At 46.9% G+C, this 19,664-nt stretch overlaps 1 protein-coding gene across 1 annotated transcript in view; it reads left to right on the forward strand.

The window, feature by feature from the left end:
* Positions 1-16,668: 16,668 nt before the first annotated feature.
* Positions 16,669-19,664, forward strand: part of UBXN1 (UBX domain protein 1) — a 38,854-nt gene continuing 35,858 nt past the window's right edge. Inside the window, exon 1 of the mRNA XM_066582197.1 lies at positions 16,669-16,742. The gene's annotated coding sequence lies outside the window, so the exon portion shown is untranslated. The remainder of the gene's footprint in view (positions 16,743-19,664) is intronic.

Below are 19,664 nucleotides of genomic sequence, written 5' to 3' on the forward strand. Positions count from 1 at the left end.
ATGTGTCAGGTAACAGTGAACAGAGCCTGGATTGCTGCGCTCCTCGACTCAGGGAGCCTGGTCACGTTGATAGACGCCTCCCTACCGCAAATGCTCACCCCTGAAGGGAGGTTGGGTGTGGTGTGCATTCATGGGGATACCAGAGAGTACCTGGTTGCCCAGGTATCGATAACCACAGACTCTGGGACTCGTCAGCATCAGGTTGCGGTGGTGAGAAAATTATTCCACCCTGTGATTATTGGGAGAGACTTTCCCTTGTTTTGGGACTTGTGGATGAAGGTGTCACGCCCTGGCGATCGTGTGGATATTACAGGACTCAATAAGGGTACATTGGACCCTCTGATGGACAATTCTGTTGCTACCAATAACTTTCCCTTTGCAGGTGTGACTGTGGGTGATGACAAAGTTCCAGAACCACAGGTGTTTGATCTGGAGGTGGCTTAGAGTGACTTTCAGTCGGCCCAAATCACTGATCCCACGTTGAAAAATGCATTTGAAAATGTTTCGGTGGTAAATGGTACTCCCAAAAATGTGGGGGCTGTGGGGCGCTTCCCCCGCTTTGATATGTGTAATGAATTGTTGTACCGGGTAACACACGTACGAGGTGAGGTAGTGAAACGACTGCTGGTACCTGGTTGCTATAGACACAGAGTCTTGGATATAGCTCACATATGTATTGGGGGGGTCACCTGGGAGCACCGAAGGGACAACAGGTTTCGATAACGACTTATGGAACCCCCTGCGAACCCTCCTTTTGCGATTTCCAGAGGACCGGTACCCCTTCTGTCCCACCCTGTACGGCTCACATACAGACAGACTCTTCCCACTAAGCAACTGCATACGAGACCCCACCACTTCTAGCCTCTTTTGCACTTCCTTCCATCCCCCCTGCAGTACATCGGTGGCGACATCAGCAGAAGGACAGGCAGACGGGGTGGGAAGGAAAGTCAGACCTCGGGGACTGAGTGTGGTATCAACTGAGCAGAGAGGAAGGGGAGCAAGATGGCTATGGCAGGACGGTCCCCACTGGGTCAGCTCCCCAGTGGCCCAATCGAATTAGGGGTTGTGCAACGCCAGCCACGGCATCCCTAGTACCATGTCTATCGACATTTTCTCCATCACCAGGAATGATAGATCTTCCGAGTGGCGACCCCCCACCGTGAGCTGTAACACTGGGGTCCTCCATCGTACCAAGCCCGAAGCAAGAGGGGTAGCGTCAATGCTAGCAAAACGAATTGGCCTCTTCAACGCCACAAATTCAGCCATCAGGGGCTCAACGAGATGCATGCTTATCAGGTTAGCGGCTGCTCCGGAATCAATAAACGCCTGCCCTGGGCGGGGGAAGTTCCGGAATCTAACCTGGCAGGGTACCAGAAGTCTAGGACGTACCTGTAGTCCTAGGCGATCCTCCCTGCAATCACCTAGGACTGTGGACGCTGAGGTCTCAGGGGGCAGGTTATCACCCGATGTCCAGCTTTCCCGCAGTAGAGGCAGAGATGATGCAATAAACTAATCCGGCGTCGCTCCTTGGGGTCCAGCGGGTCCAGTTCCATAGGCTTGGGAACAGAGACTGGTACGGAAGAGGAGGGAACAGGACAAACGACCTCCCTGACTCTACGGGTCGGTCTATCTTGCTTCCCAGCCCTGAGCCTCCTATCTGCCTTACCGCTAGCTCCATAGCCTCCTTTAAGGACCCGGGAACGGGATGGGAGATCAACAGTTCTTTAACCGCGTCCGAGAGGCCTTGCAGAAAAACGTCTTTCAGGGCGCTATAGTTCCATGCAGTATCACCCGCATGGCGTCTGAAATTGGAGCAATAATCCTCCACACAAAGCGACCCCTGATGCAGCGCCAGCAACCGCGAAACCGCCAACCCCACTCGGTCCGGTTCATCGAAGATACCCCCGAGTTCCTGAAAAAAGGAGTCCACCGACTGCAAGGAGGGGGAACCCTCGGGAATGGAAAATGCCCAGGCCTGGGCAGAGCCCCGCAGCAGGGACATTATAAGCCCGACCCAGAAGAACGGGGACGCATCCGAAAAAACAGGCGACACGCCTGTTGAAAAACGAAAAACTTGTTCCTCTCCCCAGAGAACACCTCGGGAAGAGGGCACTTGGGTTCGGGACTGGTTGAGGCGTCCCGCCCCTGCGACAACGCCCACTGCTCCTGGGCCACCATGCGAGCTGATAAATCCTGGATTACCGGCACCAGGTCTTGCAGCTGGTTTGCGAGGGCGCTGATCGCCGCCATGGAAAGAAAAACAGTATTTATGGGCCAGTTATTATGTTACGGCACTCTGCCCCCCGAGCGCCAGGTGGGGTGCCCTGAACTTCCCGCACCCCACTGTCCCTGCCTATTTGCCTCGGCCCTGGCTAACCCCAGGCGGACAACTGGGCGGCGGTCCCTGCTCTGGCTAGGGACCTGGCGACTACCTAGATGGAACTTAACTAGCGGGGACAGAGTGCCGACAGAAGAGGCAGGTGGAACAGACCAACAGAACTTACAAGGCAGAGTAAGGCTGGAGATGGAGCTCACAGGCAAACAGGAAGGACACTGACTAGCAACTAGAGCAGACTGAGACAGACCTGACTAGAGGCTAACAGAACCAACAGGAACAAGACTGAGCAATAGGTAACTAGAAGGAGCTGACAGGCAACTAGGGACTGGCTGAGGGTAACTGCAGACAGACTGACTAGATGCAAGCAGAACCAATAACTGGCAGTGAGCTCAAATCACTGCCAGTCTTTTAACCACAAGGCTCCACCCAGGGGCGGAGAGTGGGAGGAGGCAACTCCACCCACTGCTGTATAAGAAGGACGGAGGAGTGCGGGCTGCACCCTACGGGCGGACACGCCCACGCCGCCGCCCACCGGCCGCCCGAAGCCGCTGGGAGAACCCCGACACAGAGCTCCAGGCCGCCGGAGCGACGTGCGCCGACCGCGGGACCCCATGCCGCCCTGCATGGTAACACCAGGGTGTATAACAGGTCAGCAAAAATCAGACAGTTCAGTCCAGGGGACCGGGTGTTAGTCCTGGTGCCCACAGTAGAGAGAAAGTTTCTCGCCAAGTGGCAAGGTCCATATGAGATTGTGGAAAAGGTTGGGGAAGTAAACTACAAAGTACACCAGCCAGGAAAAAGAAAGCCCATACAGTTGTTTCATGTGAATTTATTAAAATCCTGGAATGAGCGAGACTCCCTGACCTCCCCTTGCCTGGAGTTGGAGACAAGCAGCAGCATCTATGACGTGACAGTAGCAGAAATACTGTCAAAACCCCAAAAACAGCAGTGTAGAGTTCCTACGGCAGAATACGGATCTGTTTACAGATTTACCTGGGCACACTAACATAGTGAAACATGAAATTATTACAGACCCCCACAAAATAGTCAATGTAAAACCTTATAGAATTCCAGAGGCCTGAAGAGCGATAGTATCCCGGGAAGTTAAGAAAATGCTGGACCTTGGGGTAATCGAAGAGTCAAAGAGTAGGTGGTCAAGTCTATTGTTCTAGTGCCAAAACCCTTAGGAGAATGGAGGCTCTGTAATGACTATAGAAAACTAAATGAAGTGTCAAAATCAGATGCCTACCTGATGCCAAGAGTAGATGAGCTGATCGAGAGGCTAGGGCCAGCCAGATACATAACTACCCTGGATTTAACAAAAGGGTACTGATAAATCCCCCTGTGAGCAGAGGCAAGGGGAAAAAACTGTGTTTTCAACTCCTGAAGGCTGTTTCCAATATGTAAGGATGCCTTTCGGGTTAAAAGGCGCTCCAGCGACATTTCAGAGGGCAATGAATAAAATATTTCATCCCCACAGGAAGTATGCAGCGGCATACCTTGACGATATTATCATATTTAGTCAAGATTGGGAGAGTCACCTAGGGAAAGTGCAGGCTGTACTAGATTCCCTTGGAAGGGCTGGGTTTACAATTAACCCCCAAAAATGTGCCATTGGAATGGAGGAAGTCAAATACCTCGGCTACATAGTGGGAAGGGGTTTGATCAAACCTCAAGTCAACAAAGTGGAAGCCATACAAGATTGGCCCCGTCCGTTAACAAAAAAGCAAGTGAGAGCATTCTTGGGGATAGTGGGATATTACAGGTGCTTTGTTCCTAATTTTGCCACAATAGCAGCCCCCTTAACAGAGCTAACCAAAGGAAAACAGTCAGTGATGGCTCAGTGGTCATCAGAGGCAGAACAGGCGTTCCAAACCCTAAAACGTATGTTGTGTCAGCAGCCCGTTTTGGTAGCATCGGATTTCACAAAAGAATTTATAGTGCAGACAGATGCATCAGATGTAGGACTAGGGGCCGTCATGTCGCAGGAAGTGAATGGAGAAGAGCATCCAGTGATGTTTTTAAGCTGGAAACTGTCTCTCGGTGAGAAAAGTTATGCCATCATTGAGAAGGAGGGATTAGCTGTAAAGTGGGCGCTGGAATCACGGAAGTATTATCTCCTAGGGAGGAAATTTAAGTTAGTATCTGACCATGCTCTCTTGAAATGGTTGAGTAAGAGAAAAAAGAAAAATGCAAGAATCACAAGGTGATTTTTGGCCTTAGGCCGCCTGCACACGGGCGGAAATCCCGCGGTGGTATTTCCCGCGGGATTTCCGCCGCTGAAAGTCTGCATAGGAGTGCATTACAATACGCACTCCTATGCAGACGGCCGCGGTTTGGCCGTGCGAAATCTCGCGCGGCAAACCGCGGCATGTCCTATTTTTGTGCGGGGCTCGCACTCACCTGGCCGCCGGCTACGGTCTGCGCATGCGCCGGCTGCGCGGCAGCCGGCACATGAAAGAGCCGGGGCCGCCAGGCGCGGGTGAGTACGCGCTCGTCACTGCAGGCTCTCGGGTCGGGTACCGCGGCGAGAATTCTCGCCGCCGGATCCGACCCGCTCGTCTGCAGGCGGCCTTACAGAAGTTTGAGTTCGATGTAGAACATAGGCCAGGAAAACTACATGGCAATGCAGATGCCCTTTCAAGGGTCCATTGTTCAGTTGCAGTTGGTGCCCAGCCCCCCGGCTTGGGGCAGAGGGGGAGGGTATGTAGCAGGGTGAGAGGAGAAGTCAGGGATGGAAGGTATGTATCGCAGAGGTTGCTCAACTCGGTGATGTAGGCCTCGCATCCTCTCTCCAGTACAGGTTTTCACCTGAGCCAGGGAACCAGGTGGAGCTCAGGCACCTGCTAGATATAAAAGGAGTCAGTCTGCAGAGCAGGGCGGTGTGTGTCTGTCTGTGAGCTTCAAACATGTGCACTATGGAAGATTAAAACAGGAGTTTGTCTTCCTAGGAGGCTGACTCACAAGTCTGCTAAGAGGTTGCTACCAAGGACGCTCCCCTTCAAGCTGGTAAAAGCTGCCTGAAACAGAACTACCACTTATATTGATTATTGCTATGGATAAAAAGGACATTCAGATGTTCATACTACTTACTGCATTGAACTTGAAGGACTTTTTATTTCTTCCCCCTTTTACTGGGTTACCAGCTGTTTATGTTATAACCTCTCGTGTGAATAAACAAACACGAACAGACTTTTGTTGTTTGCCTGGTGTTTAAACCCCATGGAGCATCACACTGGGTAGACAACCACTTTAAGTAGTAATACCCCTCCTGGCCGTCTTATAGTACTAATGCCCCTCATGTCCCTTTTTTGGTAATACTAATGCCCCTTAGTCCACCATGCAGTGCTGCACGTTGTTTGCATTTAGAAAAAAAAAAGATACATATACTCACCTGCGCCTCTCCTTTTGGCCTTGATGAGGCTGAGGACTGGACATGGCGATCAGGTGATCACTGTATGTGAAAGTCAGCGCGGGTCCTGTGGGGCACAGACAGCAGAGGCTGAGAGCCGAGAGAAGAGCCACAGGAGAGTATATTTTTTTTTTTGTGTTTTTTTTTTTTTGTTTTGTTTTGTTTCACTTCCAGAACCCTGTGTCTGATTCACCAGTTGTCCTTTGGGTCACTTTTGGTAGGTACTTAAACCTGAATATGAGGAATACTCCACAAGACCTACTGCTTTGTAGATGCTCTGACCCAGTCATCTAGCCATCAGAATTCGGCTCTTCTCAAAGTCGCTCAGATGCTTATGCTTGTCCATTTTTTCCTCCTTCCACCACATCAACTTCGAGAACTGAACATGTCATTGTCATCAGATGTCATTCACTTATTTGTGGTCTTAACGTTAAAATACTAAAAATACAAATATTAAAAGGATTTATTCCCTCCCCCCATACCTACAGGGATCACGAGAACAGGACACCTTTGCAACAAGGGGGATGGGGCGGGGCTAAGTTCCCGAATTTAGCTCTGTCCCCGTCCCAATCCTCCCATTGCAAATAGTGGTGAGGAGCGGAGTGCGGGCGGGAGCTCAGTGCACTGCTCCCGGCTCTTCCAGCCTCCTCCCCCTGCAGAGAGGGACACAGTATATCGGCCAGGCGGGTAAACCTCGGCCGATATACGGTCGTCTGAAGTCGCCCTTAAGCTGCAAAACAGCCTTGTCCATAAGGGGTTAACATAACTAATTTTAGCCTTAACAGCCAGTAAAATGTATCCCCCGTTGTGTTGCAGTGATATTAACTTTGGTTTTTTGTCAATGTAGCTGTATGAGACCTTGTATTTTGCAGGGTTGAGTTCTAATTTTTAAGGAATCAATTTTGAGTACATGAAATGTACTGAATAACTTTTATAATTATTTCTTTTGCTGGGAGTAATGGAAAAAAGCCAATTCACCATTGCATTTTGTGATTTATTTTTATGGTGTTCAGTGTGGTATAATTATTGTTACCTTTATTGTATGGCTCATTAATAACCTCAGAAGGATTGTTGATCTGGGGATTATTCCAATTGCCAGATTGGAGTCAGGAAGGATTTTTTTCCCTTCTAAATGAGGAAATTTGGCTTCTACCTTATTTTTTTTTTTGCTTTCTGGATCAACAACTGGGGGGGTAATAGGCTGAGCTGGATGGACATATGTCTTTTTGCAGCCTCACATACTATGTTACTACCGTATTACAATTATAACACCAAATTTATAGAGGTTTTTATTATGTGTTAGCACTTTAGCACAATATAAGCACTTTTTTATTTTACATAAAGATCTATTGACATAGAAAGAATAATAATAAAAAGTCAGAGACCTTTCACACGAAACAGACCTGTTCCCCAATAAGCAGTCGAATTTGCAGTTGCGGAAATCCTTTACAAAATCAGCAGACTCGATGAGGATTTTATTGTGGAATTGCAGGCAGAATTGTCATTTTCAATTCCCCGTAAAAATCCACAAGTTAGATATGCGGATTTTGTAATGAAATTTTCTGCACAATGACAAATTCCACTTCATGTTGTGGAATATTTCCACTTGTATGAAAAGTCCCTTATGGATCTCAGAATGCTAGGAGAGAAAGCTATTTTATTTAAAGAGAAGTATTTTTTAACTACCATAATTAAACATAAAAAAAACTCTATACATTTGGTGTTGCCACAATCGTACTGATCTGCAGAATAATTTTAATGAGTCATTTTTACCGCTCTTGCAAGGTTTTTTCTTTAAATATATTTTTTTTAAATCCTAAACTTAGTTTTCCATTTTTCTAGTCCCACAAAGTAAGTTGAATATGCGATTGTTAGAAAGCTCATACGCTTCTGTACTGCAGTATCATATTAAAGCAGTTTTCTGAATAAATCAATCTTATTAAAGAGATCTCCTGAATAAAAAACATTGAAGGCAGCTGGGGGAATGAAAAATAATAAAAATGTCATACTCACATCTTCATTCAGCCCCTGCTCCACCACCTCCGTCCTCCAGCCAGTCTCTGTTTACATTGGATGAAGGGACATGGTTGTTTAACTACGTGACCCCTGCAGGCAATGTGAGGCCCTGAAGTGGAACGTCATCAGTGATGTCCTGGGCCTCTCCATTAACAGGCCATGTGGGTTGTACATGGGACATCTCTAGGGCCAGAAGACAGAGTGAAATCATGGGTTATGTGATGTTGCACCGAAACTGCGGTAAGTTTTTACTGTGATGGCTACATGGTGTTAATTGTAAACTAAAATAATAAACTGGAAAACTCCCTTATGCCCTGCTGCTGGTGAGCTTAATGGAGTTTTGCAGATTTACACTATTGATAACCTATAATTAGGCTGTATACACACGGGTGTTTTTTTCAGTCCTGAACAATCAGTCCAATTTTTCTTCATAGAATTGAAGAGTTGGAAGGGATCTCAAGAGTCATCTGGTCCAACCCCCTGCTCAATGCAAGCTAAACTTTTTACAGCTCCTTTAACCGTTCCTCATAGGACATGGTTTGCAGACCGCTCATCATCTTGATAACTCTTCTCTGAACTTTCTCCAGTTTGTCTGTCTTTTTAACCCCTTAGTGACCAAGCCTGTTTGCGCCTTAATGACCAGGCCAAATTTTGCAAATCTGACACGTGTCACTTTAGCATGGAAAAACACCAGAAAGGTTTTGCATATCCAAGCGATTCTGACATTGTTTTTTCGCCACATGTTGTACTTCATTTAGGCGGAAAAAAAAGACCGATAGAATTTGTTTATTTATTAAAAGCGCCAAAATTGGGGAAAATTTTTAAAAATCATAATTTTTTCACATTTCCAACTGCAATATCTCAAATATGTGCAAACATAATATAGAAATTTTTGCTAAGATTTATATTTCCATCCGTTTACTTTATTTTGGGCGCACATTGGAAAAACTTTGGGGTTTTTTTTAACCATTTAGGAGACGTACAAATTTAACATTACTTTTCAGCATTTTGAGGAACACTTTGTTTTCCTACACCAATCCAAGATTGGAAAGGCTCATAGGAGTCAAAATGATAGATACCTCCACAATTGACCCCATTTTAAAAACTACACCCTTTAAGGTATTCACTGAGGGGTGTCATGAGTATTTTAACCCCACCGTTTTTTTCAGGAGTCAATGCAATTTAGAAGAGAAAAACTAAAATTTCATATTTTTGCAAATATGTCATTTTAAAGAGAGGACTTTTTTCTATAGTACACATGAAAATTAGGATTTGCACCCCAGAATGGATACCCCTGTTTGTCCCGTGCTCAGAAACATACCCATTGTGGCCCTAATCTTACGTCTGGATACACAATGGGGCCCAAAATGAAAGCAGCAACCGGTGGCTTTCGGAACAGAAATTTTGCTTGAAGGAGATTTAGTCCCCATTGCCCACTTGTAGAGCCCTTGAGTGACCAAAACGATGGAGAATGCCCACAAGTGACCCCATTTTGAAAAGTAGACCCCTTAACGAATTTATCTAGGGGTACGATGACTTTTTTGACTTCACAGTTTTTGAATGAATCTAAGCCAACCCAAAGGAAAAAAAATTACGATTTTCATTTTTTGGGTAATTCTGTCATTTCAAAAGCAGTTTTTATGTACCGCACATATATGAATGAAGACTTGCACCCCAAAATGGATACCCCTGTTTGTCCTGTGCTCATAAACATACCCATTGTGGCCCTAGTATTATGTCTATATGCACAATGGGGCCCAAAATGAAAGGGGCAACCGGTGGCTTTCGGAACAGAAATTTTGCTTGATGGAGATTTAGTCCCCATTGCCCACTTGTAGAGCCATTGAGTGACCAAAACGATGGAGAACGCCCACAAGTGACCCCATTTTGAAAAGTAGACCCCATAACGAATTTATCTAGGGGTATGATGACTTTTTTGACTTCACAGTTTTTGAATGAATCTAAGCCAAGCAGAAGGAAAAAATTATGATTTTCATTTTTTTGGCAATTGTGTCAATTTAAAAACAATTTTTTTTGGACAGTGTACATAGGAATGAAGACGTTCACCCCAAAATGGATCCCCCTGTTTGTCCCGTGTTCAGAAACATACCCATTGTGGCCCTAATCTACTTAAAGGAAACATAGCTAGGCCTATAATGGAAGGAGCACCCATTGGATTTCAGGGTACAACGGAATAAATTCCAGTCCCCATTGCCCACTTGTAGAACATTTGAGCGGCCAAAACGATAGAGAACCCCCACAAATGACCCCATTTTGAAAACTAGACCCCTTAACAAATTCATCTAGGGGTGTACTGCATATTTTGACCCCAAAGTATTTGAATGAATCTAAGCAAAGCAAAAGGAAAAAATTACGATTTTCATTTGTTTGGCAATTTTGGCCATTTAAAAACTGGTTTTTTTGTACAGTGTACATAGTAATGAAGACGTTCACCCCAAAATGGATTCCCCCATTTGTCCCGTGTTCAGAAACATACCCATTGTGGCCCTAATGTACTTACAGGACACATGGCTAGGCCCATAATGGAGGGAATGCCTGCTGGATTTCAGGGCAGAACTGAATAAATTCCAGGCCCCATTGCCCACTTATACAGAAAAAAAAATTGACTTCCTAAAAATAATCCCTCCCCCCTCCCCCCCCCCCCCCCCCCGCCATCCCTATTTTTTTGGCATTCCCTAAATATTAGATAAAGGTAATAATATAAACTGCGTTTTATGTCCGAAGACAGGGGTAATTACGGAGGCTGCTTGGGATTGGCACATGGGGCAAGAAAACCGGGTATCCCCCCCCCCCTCCTCTCATGCATTTTGGGGGTATTTCGTGACCTCAGCGGCAGGGATGGGGGGTAAAAAGTGGCGCTCTGTGAGGCTTTGTAATTTTGCTGCGGTGCGGCGGTCTCACAGAGAAGGCGCTCAACAAGCTGCTCCTGGAACTGCAGGAAGGCGAGCGTTCCCGGGGCTTCTTGTAAATTACGGATTACAGGTAGCGGTCTGAATAACGCCGGGCTCACGTAGCCGTAGGCGGAATCCGCTTGCGGAGGCCCGCAGAGGATCCCAGCTGTGAGCCTGGCTGTGAACCTGCATACGGCCATGTAATGTACTGCGCATAACTGTCTATTCACACAGGCGGTCATGCGCAGTACACCGTTGTTTGTTTTTATTTCCCGCACCGTCGCTTAGAGATGACCCGGGTACCTGCAGCCCGTTCACAATGTGTTTGCACATGGGCTGCGGGTATATCCGCGGGCATAGAGCACAATGGGCTCTAGGTCGCGGATATCCGCAGTAAAATATAACATGCCGTGTTCTGTTTCTGCGAGTGTATTCCGTAATTCCGACCCGCTAATTGGGGGGAATTGTGTAATCCAATGCATGCGATTGATCCGTGGATTACCGCTGATCAAGCGCATGCAGAACCCGTAATTTCTCTCCGGTCATGTGTGACCAGCCTAATGTTAGATCGCTACTTTATCACGTGACCGGGGACCGCTCAACGAGGCCAACTGTCACTGCTCCAAGCTCGCTGGGAGCAAGGGGATTTAAAATTTCCTGGGCTCCCCGACTCCTGCGAATGTGTCTGGCATTTTGCCGGCGGGCGCATGTGCAGCAGCCGGAAGGGTCCATGGAGGATAATCGCATCTGGATTCAAATGCGGAAGCCTCCGAGAAGATGTTTCATCTCCCCCCACCGATCGCATCGGTGAGGGGAGATGAAACTGCCACTTTTTAAAGAACTTTTACGTGATCGCCATTATGCATTGGATAACGGCGATCACATGACCAGTAACCGCATACCGCGGCTCCCCGTGACATCTCCAGGCTCTTGGCTAACTTTGTTAGCCAGCAGCAGGGAGATTTTAAATTTCTTGGGCAATCTTTCACTTTTGCGCATGCGTCCGCCATCATGCTGACGGGCGCATGCGCCGAAGCTGGGGTAAGGTCCACGGATCAACATCCCACCAGGGAACAAATCCGGGACCTTGGTTACGTAATTTCATCCCCCCTTAAGGATAACTTAAACTTTTTAAACTTTTTTTAACTTTTAACTTTTTTTTTTTTTTTTTACTTTTTAACTTTATATGATCACTGTTATCTGATGGATAACGGTGATCATATGACTGGAAACCACATACAGCGGCGGTCCCCAGTCATATCTCCCTGCACTCGGCTAACTGTGACAGCCGGGTGCAGGGAGACTTTGAATTTGCCGGGCTCGCCGGCTTCTGCGCATGCGCGCCACATCGGCACATCGCAGAAGCTAGCGGGGGGGGGCCCGACACCGGTCGGAGGACATCGGCGGACCTGAGGTGAGTATTTTCACCTCCCCTCATGGATCCGATCCATGAGGGGAGGTGAAACTTTTCTTTTTTTTACACTTTTTTTCACTTTTCCGCGATCGCCGTTATCCATTGTATAACGGCGATCGCGGTACCGGGGACCGCTCACCGCGGTCCCAGCTGACATCTCCTGCTTCCCGGCTACCTACAGGAGCCGGGAGCCAGGAGATTTTAAATTTCCCGCGCCGCCGGGCCTTCTGCGCATGCGGCTGACATAATGCCGCCTGGCGCGCATGCGCAGAAGGACGGCTACGGGGCCCGAAGCATCGGGACAGCGGGGAGCCATGCCACGGACCTCGGTGAGTAATTTCAGCTGCTCCGATAGATCCGATCCATCAGAGCAGCTGAATCTTTAACTTTTTTTGCAGTTTTGTTTACTTTTTTGCGATCGGCGCTATCGATTGCATAGCGCCGATCGCAATGCCAGGGGGGGGGGCCGAACAGCCCGGGATGACAGCTCCATGCTGTCAGCTACCTGCGGACACCGACAGCATGGAGCTGTCACGTCCACAGCCAGAGGGGCTTTATTCTCTGCAGGAGACGTGTTTTTACGTCCTCAGAGAATAAAGCCCACTTCGGGAGGATGTAAAAACACTATGGGCTGGTCGTTAAGGCGTTAAATTGGGGTATTCAGAACTGGACACAGTATTCCATATAAGGTCTGGCTAAGGAAGAGTAGAGGGGGATTCTGTCATAGAAGGAAATTAGATTAGTCTGGCATGATGTGTTTGTTACAAACTCTTGCTGGCTCTGGTTAATTACTCCATTCTCATCCAAGTACTTGCATACCTGCTGTTTATTAATTTGTCCAAAGATCTTTCCGGGTATAGAAGTCAGGCTCACAGCCCTGTAGTTTCATGGATCCATCTTGCTCCTTTTTTTGATGATAGGGACAACATTTGCCCTTTTCCAATCTTCTGAGATTTTTCCTGTTCCCCCAGAATTTCAACGATTATGGCAAGCTGTTCAGCAATGACCTCTGCTGCTTCCTTTAGTATCCTAGGATGTAATTCATATGGACCTGGAGACATAAACTCATGTAAGTTAGCTAAATGTTCCCTCACCATCTCTGTGCTTATAGAAAGCCTGCATTCTTTTATCCCCCCAATACCACAGAGTATCAGATGAGGTTACATCTACTTTCTGAGAGAAAACAGATACAAAATAGGATTCTAAAAGTTCCTCCTTCTCAAAATGTTTAACCAATTCACCATTTTCATCCTGTGAACATCCTTTAGCATCTTTATCTTTTCTTTTGACGTCCCCACAAAATCCCTTTTTGTTTTTGGCCTCTATTGCAAGCCTCAATTCATCAGCTTTCTACAGTTTCTGCAGACTGCAATATATTCTTCTTTAGGTATTCCCCCCTTTTTCCATTTGATAAACTTGTTGTTCTTCCATTTTAGCATGTATTTAAGTTCTGTGTTCATCCATCCTGGTCTCTTTAATGCTTCCCATTCTTCCTTCTTTTAGGGATTGTTAACGATTGTGCCTTGTGAATCTTATTTCGCAACCGTCTTGGACATTTCTGTCCTTAAGAACATCCATCTATTGGATCTTTCCTTCCTTCTTTCTGAGTTGATTAAAGTCTGCCTTTCTGAAATCCAAGTTCGACGTTTGAGTCTTCTCAGGTCTTCCTCCTTTTGTAATCCACAATTCGAGGATAGCATGATTGCTGCCTCCTAAATTTCTCAATCATTCCCTCCCTGTTGGTAAGAATTAGGTCCAAGATAGCAGATCCCCTTGTTTTCTGTCCTACCTTTTGCAAGATAAAGTTGTCAGCAAGAGTGGATAAGAATTTGTTGGACTCATTAGTTTTTCCTGAGAAAGATTCCCAACAAATGTCTTGCGATTTTTATGTGTTTGTGATTTTTCAGGGCAATCTTCCTCAGTTTTGCATTTGATTTTTATGCACGTAAAAAAAATTCATATATGTTCAGGTGATGCATTTCCTGGTTCCCTTAAATTTTTTTTTATGGTTACAGGCATTAAAAACAGATTGCAATTGCATCAAACGATTTTCTACTGGTGCGTTTCTTTTTAATGCGACCATAAACTTCAATGGGCGATTTTCGGCCAAAAATCACAACAAAATAGGACATGTTTTTGCTCAGGGACTTCAGGCTTATTTAGACGGTCGTATATCGGTCGGGTTTTTACGCCCAACCGATATATGCTGCCCCTCTTTGCAAGGGCAGGAGGCGGGACGGGAGCTAGTGCACTGAGCTCCCGCCCCCTCTTCACTGTTTGCAATGGGAGGGGTGGGATGGGGGTGGAAGTCAGTCCTACCCTCATCCCATCCCCTCCCATTGCAAACAGTGGCAAGGGGCGGAGAGGGTGGAAAGGGGCGGGAGCTCAGTGCACTAGCTCCTGACCAGTCCCGCCTTCTCCCCTTACAGAGAGGGGTAGCGTATATCAGCCGGCTGGGTATGCCTGCATTACCATATTGGGCTCGATGGCACACAAGAGCACAGCTCACTAGCGCAAGAGCCTTGGTGACTGGTGTGTTTTCATGTCCAGAGTGTCTGGGCTTTAATCTACGGGGCCGCAAAAACACTCCTCCCTATAAAGAAAAGCAGTGGAGACTGTGTGTGTGACAGCTCCCAGCTATCGGATAGCTGGGATAACAGTGATCACATGCAAGTTTAAAAAACGTTAAATAGAGTTAAAGCTTCATCTTCTGTCACGGATCGGATCTGTAATGAGAGTTGAAACTACTCACCTCTGGCCGCGGTACGTTAATGGCGATCATGTAAAGTTAAAAAAGTTAACGTTTCATCTCACCTCATGGATCATATACGTGAGGGGAGATGAAACTACATACCTAAAGCCCTCAGATTTGTCCCCCGACAGGATCTTTATGCTCGGAACTTTCCCCGGCTTCTGCACGTGGGCCCGTTGGCAAAATGGCGAATGCATGCGCAAAAGCCAGAGAATGCCTGGGAAATTTAAAATCTCCCTGCTGTGACTACAATGATTGCCATGCGCACGTTTTCCAAGGCAATTAGAGCATGCTGCGGTTTCTTTTATGCTGCGGAACTCCGTGGTGGAATTCCGTAGCGTGAACATTGAGCTATTAGGTTCAATTGAACCTAATAGCTGCGGGATACCGCCGCAAATTTCCACCTTGTTTTACGCGGCAGAAATCCATCCATGGGCACTAGCCCTTCCTTAAGGGGTGTAGTTTTTAAAATGGGGTCTTTTGTGGGGGTATCTATCATTCTGACATTTATGAGCCTTTGCAGTCTTGGCTTGGTGCCGGAAAACAAAATGTTCCTTAAAAATGTTAATAATTAATGTTAAATTTGTACGTCTCCTAAATGGTTTTAAAAAAAAAAAAAAAAGACTGTTTTTCCAGTGTGCTTACACAATTAAGTAAACAGATGGAAATATATATCTCATCAAAAGTACAGTATGTTCGCACATATTTAAGATATTGCAGTTGAAAATGTGAAAAAAAATAACAATTTTTTCTAAATTTTCCCAATTTTAGCACTTTTAATAAACATACACAAATTCTGTTGGTCTATTTTTACCACCTAAGGGTGCATTCAGACGGCCGTATATCGGCTGGGTTTTCACGCCGGCCGATATACGGCGCCTCTCTCTGCAGGGGGAGGAGGCTGGAAGAGTTGGGAGCAGTGCTCTGAGCTCCCACCCCCTCTATGCCCCTCGCCACTATTTGCAATGGTAGCTTGTGGGACGGGGGCGCAGCTATGTTGCGGGACATAGCTCTGCCCCCATCCCACCGCTCCCATTGCAAATAGTGGCGAGGGGCATAGAGGGGGTGGGAGCTCAGAGCACTGCTCCAGACTCTTCCAGCCTCCTCCCCCTGCAGAGAGAGGCGCCGTATATCGGCCGGCGTGAAAACCCAGCCGATATACGGCCGTCTGAATGCACCCTAAATCAAATACAATATTAGGCGAAAAAACAATGTCAAAATCACTTGGATATGCAAAACCTTTACGGAGTTATTCTATCTTGAAGTGACACGTCAGATTTCCAAAATCTGGTTCCGTCACTAAGGGGTTTAGGGCCAGAGAGCCCCGTGATCTATCAGGGACTTCCCATCTGATCTATGACCTATATATATGCATCCAGGACTTCCCATCTGATCTATGACCTATATATATATGCATCGTAGGTGCTTAAGGGTTAAAAGGATTTTCTGGGATTTTGATACAGATCCTTAGAAGAACCCATCGATATCTGATCAGTGAAGATCTGACTGCTGAAATCCCATTGGTTAGCAGAATGAAGGGTCTCCATTTTCCCTTTTACTCAACAGCAACAAATTCATTTCAGGCAGAAAATCTGTCCTCCAGTTCCCAAGGGGGTGATGTCTTTTACCTCTCTGTTTACTACATTCACTGTCCACCAGACTGACAAAAAGTTACTAGAATAGCATCTAACCGGCCAGTAACACGGGCATCACTGACAGACAGCGGCATTAAAACACTCGCGTTGCTAAGCAGCGGCTGAAGGCTTCGCAGACGTACGTACCGCTTTACGTATTACGCAAAACATTGCGTGAAGGTCCCTTTTCGGCTTCCGTACAGGGAAAGCGTTCATCCCCGCCCCGCTCTGGGTGCAGCGTCACGTGCTTTCCAGGAGCCGCCGGTGAGTGAGATCACGTGACGTCACTAGTCTTTACCTTTTCCTTTATGTATATAATAATGTTTATGTGATTCCATGTCTTGTAGTGCCGCGGGTCTGTCACACTGCGGTGCTCGGGGTCACGTGACTGCAAGTGCATTGTCTGCGCTTACCTGGCTGCTCTCATGACATATTAGTAACAGAGCAGCACTGCAAGGGTGTCAGTTAACCCTTTAGAAGGTGGCTGTGATGGAAGAGGCACATTACACTCGTCAGACCCTGGGAGGTTCCCATGGTCAGATATTGGCATTTAGAGCCCTCGGCTGCTTATGAGTCTGGATGCCACATGTTGGGGTTTACCTGCTAGATGTTGGCGGACGGACCTGTTAGGCCGGTATCACACGGCCCGCGCAATACGCAGAGAATAGAACCCATTGAGTCCAGTGGGTTCATTCATAGTTCTGTGCATGCATGCTCTATTTTTCTGAGTGTTTGTGCGCCAAAGGCCCCCATAGAAGTCAATGAGGGGTGCGCAAATTAAATGTTCATTTAGTCAACCGACATCTAATGACTTATATGGTGGGACTTAGAGGGGCTATCTGACCGCTGCCATCTGGAGAAAACACTAGTAGAGAGCCGGGGGTGACTGCAGAATATATATATATATAGTCAGGAAAACGGTTCACTGAAAGTAGTTACACCAAATCCTGTACAAACCGGCGTGGGGGTCTCTGGTGTCGCCCACCGGCCTCGTTCTGTAGGGGAAGGGAATCTCCCAGAAGCCGCCGCAGGATTTTCTCTTATTCTTATCACATCTATATAAAATATTTCCTGGTAACCTACATTCCAGTGGAGATGGTTGTATGGCGGCCGCCGGTAATTAGCCGGACCCACAACCTTATCAAAACTAAGAGGAAATCTGTGTTGCCCATAGCAACCAATCACAGCGCAGCTTTCATTTTACCTCAGCAGTGTAAGACATGAAAGCTGTGCGGTGATTGGTTGCTACGGGCAACAGACAGATTTCCTTTAGATGGCTTTTATAAGGATGTGACCGCCCTGTAGATACTATGGTGATGATGAGCGAGTGTGAGGCATAGCATGTAGTTACATAACACAGCCACACGAGGGCGGAGGGGGTTTCATAAGGACTCATTCCCACAACTGTATGCGTAAAACATTGCGGGTGGCACGCAGCGTTTTACCAGTCTGTGTGATGCTGGCTGTGTTGGCAGCGAGGGCTCTGCACACGACTGGGTATCTCACCTACGCAGCTTTCTTTTTTTTGTTAATTCCCCCATTCTGTTTCATAATAGGGTTGTGTATGATTCGCCGCCCATACCCAATGTATTGCGAATGGACAGCGTTTGCATACGCGCCCATACAAAAGTATAGGGCTCACGCTGCGTGGTACGCCGAGAAATAGAGCATGCTGTGATCTTTTTCTCGCACGTATGTGCACGCAGTGTTTACACGCTAGTGTGAACGGATCAATGAAAGTCTATTCACTTTTATTGACTGCATTCACCGTGTGTCACGCGGCTGTGTATAATGGCGTAATATGTGCCGAAATCACGGTCGTGTGAATGAGCCCTAAGGGTCTGTTTAGACTGGACAATTTGTCGTTTGAACGAGCGCACAATGTCAGATTTCGCTCAGGCCGCATGTTTATACAGGTGGATACATCGTTAGCTCATTCAAGCGAGAAAATGTTCAGTCATTCACATTCGCTGTTTAAGTCGAACGATAAGCGAATGAGCCAACAATGATTTTTCTGCCAGCATAAAATGAACGAAAAGCGAATGATTTATTGTTCACTGTTCGATCGTTACGTTTACACTGAATGATTTTTGCTCGTTTGAATGATAATCATCCCGTGTAAAAGGGCCTGCAGATGTATATTAAAGAGACCCTCTCGCCTTCCCTGGCGCTCTAGCGTTCGCACCCCTTGCTGCTGACATTACCACTTAGCAACGGGAGCCGTTATGCCAGAAGAACGGCATGTGACCCCTGTGGCTATTGATTGGCTACAGCTATATACAAGCAACGATGAAACGTCCCTACTGCCTGCATGTAAATAAAGATGGGTGGGAGACCCCTAGGGTTCAGCATTGGGGGCCCTGGGGATACTAGGTGAGCACTGGTTCTATGTTTTCTACTGTGTTTCTCCAAAAATAAGACACTGTCTTATATTAATTTTTGCCCCAAAAAAGGGCACAGTGTCTTATTTTCAGAGGGGTGGGGTAAAGCTTATAGTCACCTGGTCCGCGGTGTCCAGATGCCTCACGATGGTCTCCGGCGGCACTGCAGCAAGCTGGAGTGTCCTCCGCGCTGACATCTCAGTTTCTTTCTGGTAAACTGGGCTTTGAATACCCCACTTCTAGCGAAGCGAGCGCTGTGATTGGATCAAGCGCCAGCCAATCACAGTCGGCGCTCGAATAGCCAATCACAGCCGTTCAGTGATGTCATTCACTAAATGGCTGTGAATGATCGAGTTCCGGCTGTGATTGGCTGGCGCTTGATCCAATCACAGCACGCTCTTTGCTGGAAGCGGGGTATTCAAAGCCCCGTTTACCAGAAAGAAACTGATATGTCAGCGCGAGGACACTGCAGCTTGCCACAGCGCCGCCGGAGACCATCGCAAGGCTTCGGGACGCTGTGGACCAGGTGAGTATTGATGTTTTTTTTTTCATGTAGGTTAGCTAGGGCATATTTTTGGGAGAGGGCTTATCTTTCAAGCCACCCTGAAAACTGGGGTAGGCCCTATTATTGGGGTAGGTCTTACTATCGGGGAAAAACAATAGCTACTTTTTTCTTTTATAAGTGACCCTTCAGTCCCAGACTGACCACGTTGGCTGCATCATTTACATCCTGACTACCTGATGCATGCTGTGCGTTGGTAGTCTAAGAAACTACACACTGCTGGGATTGATTAGCACTGTTCAC

This window comes from Eleutherodactylus coqui, chromosome 11 (assembly GCF_035609145.1).
Source record: "Eleutherodactylus coqui strain aEleCoq1 chromosome 11, aEleCoq1.hap1, whole genome shotgun sequence".
In the NCBI taxonomy this organism is placed as follows: Eukaryota; Metazoa; Chordata; class Amphibia; order Anura; family Eleutherodactylidae; genus Eleutherodactylus; species Eleutherodactylus coqui.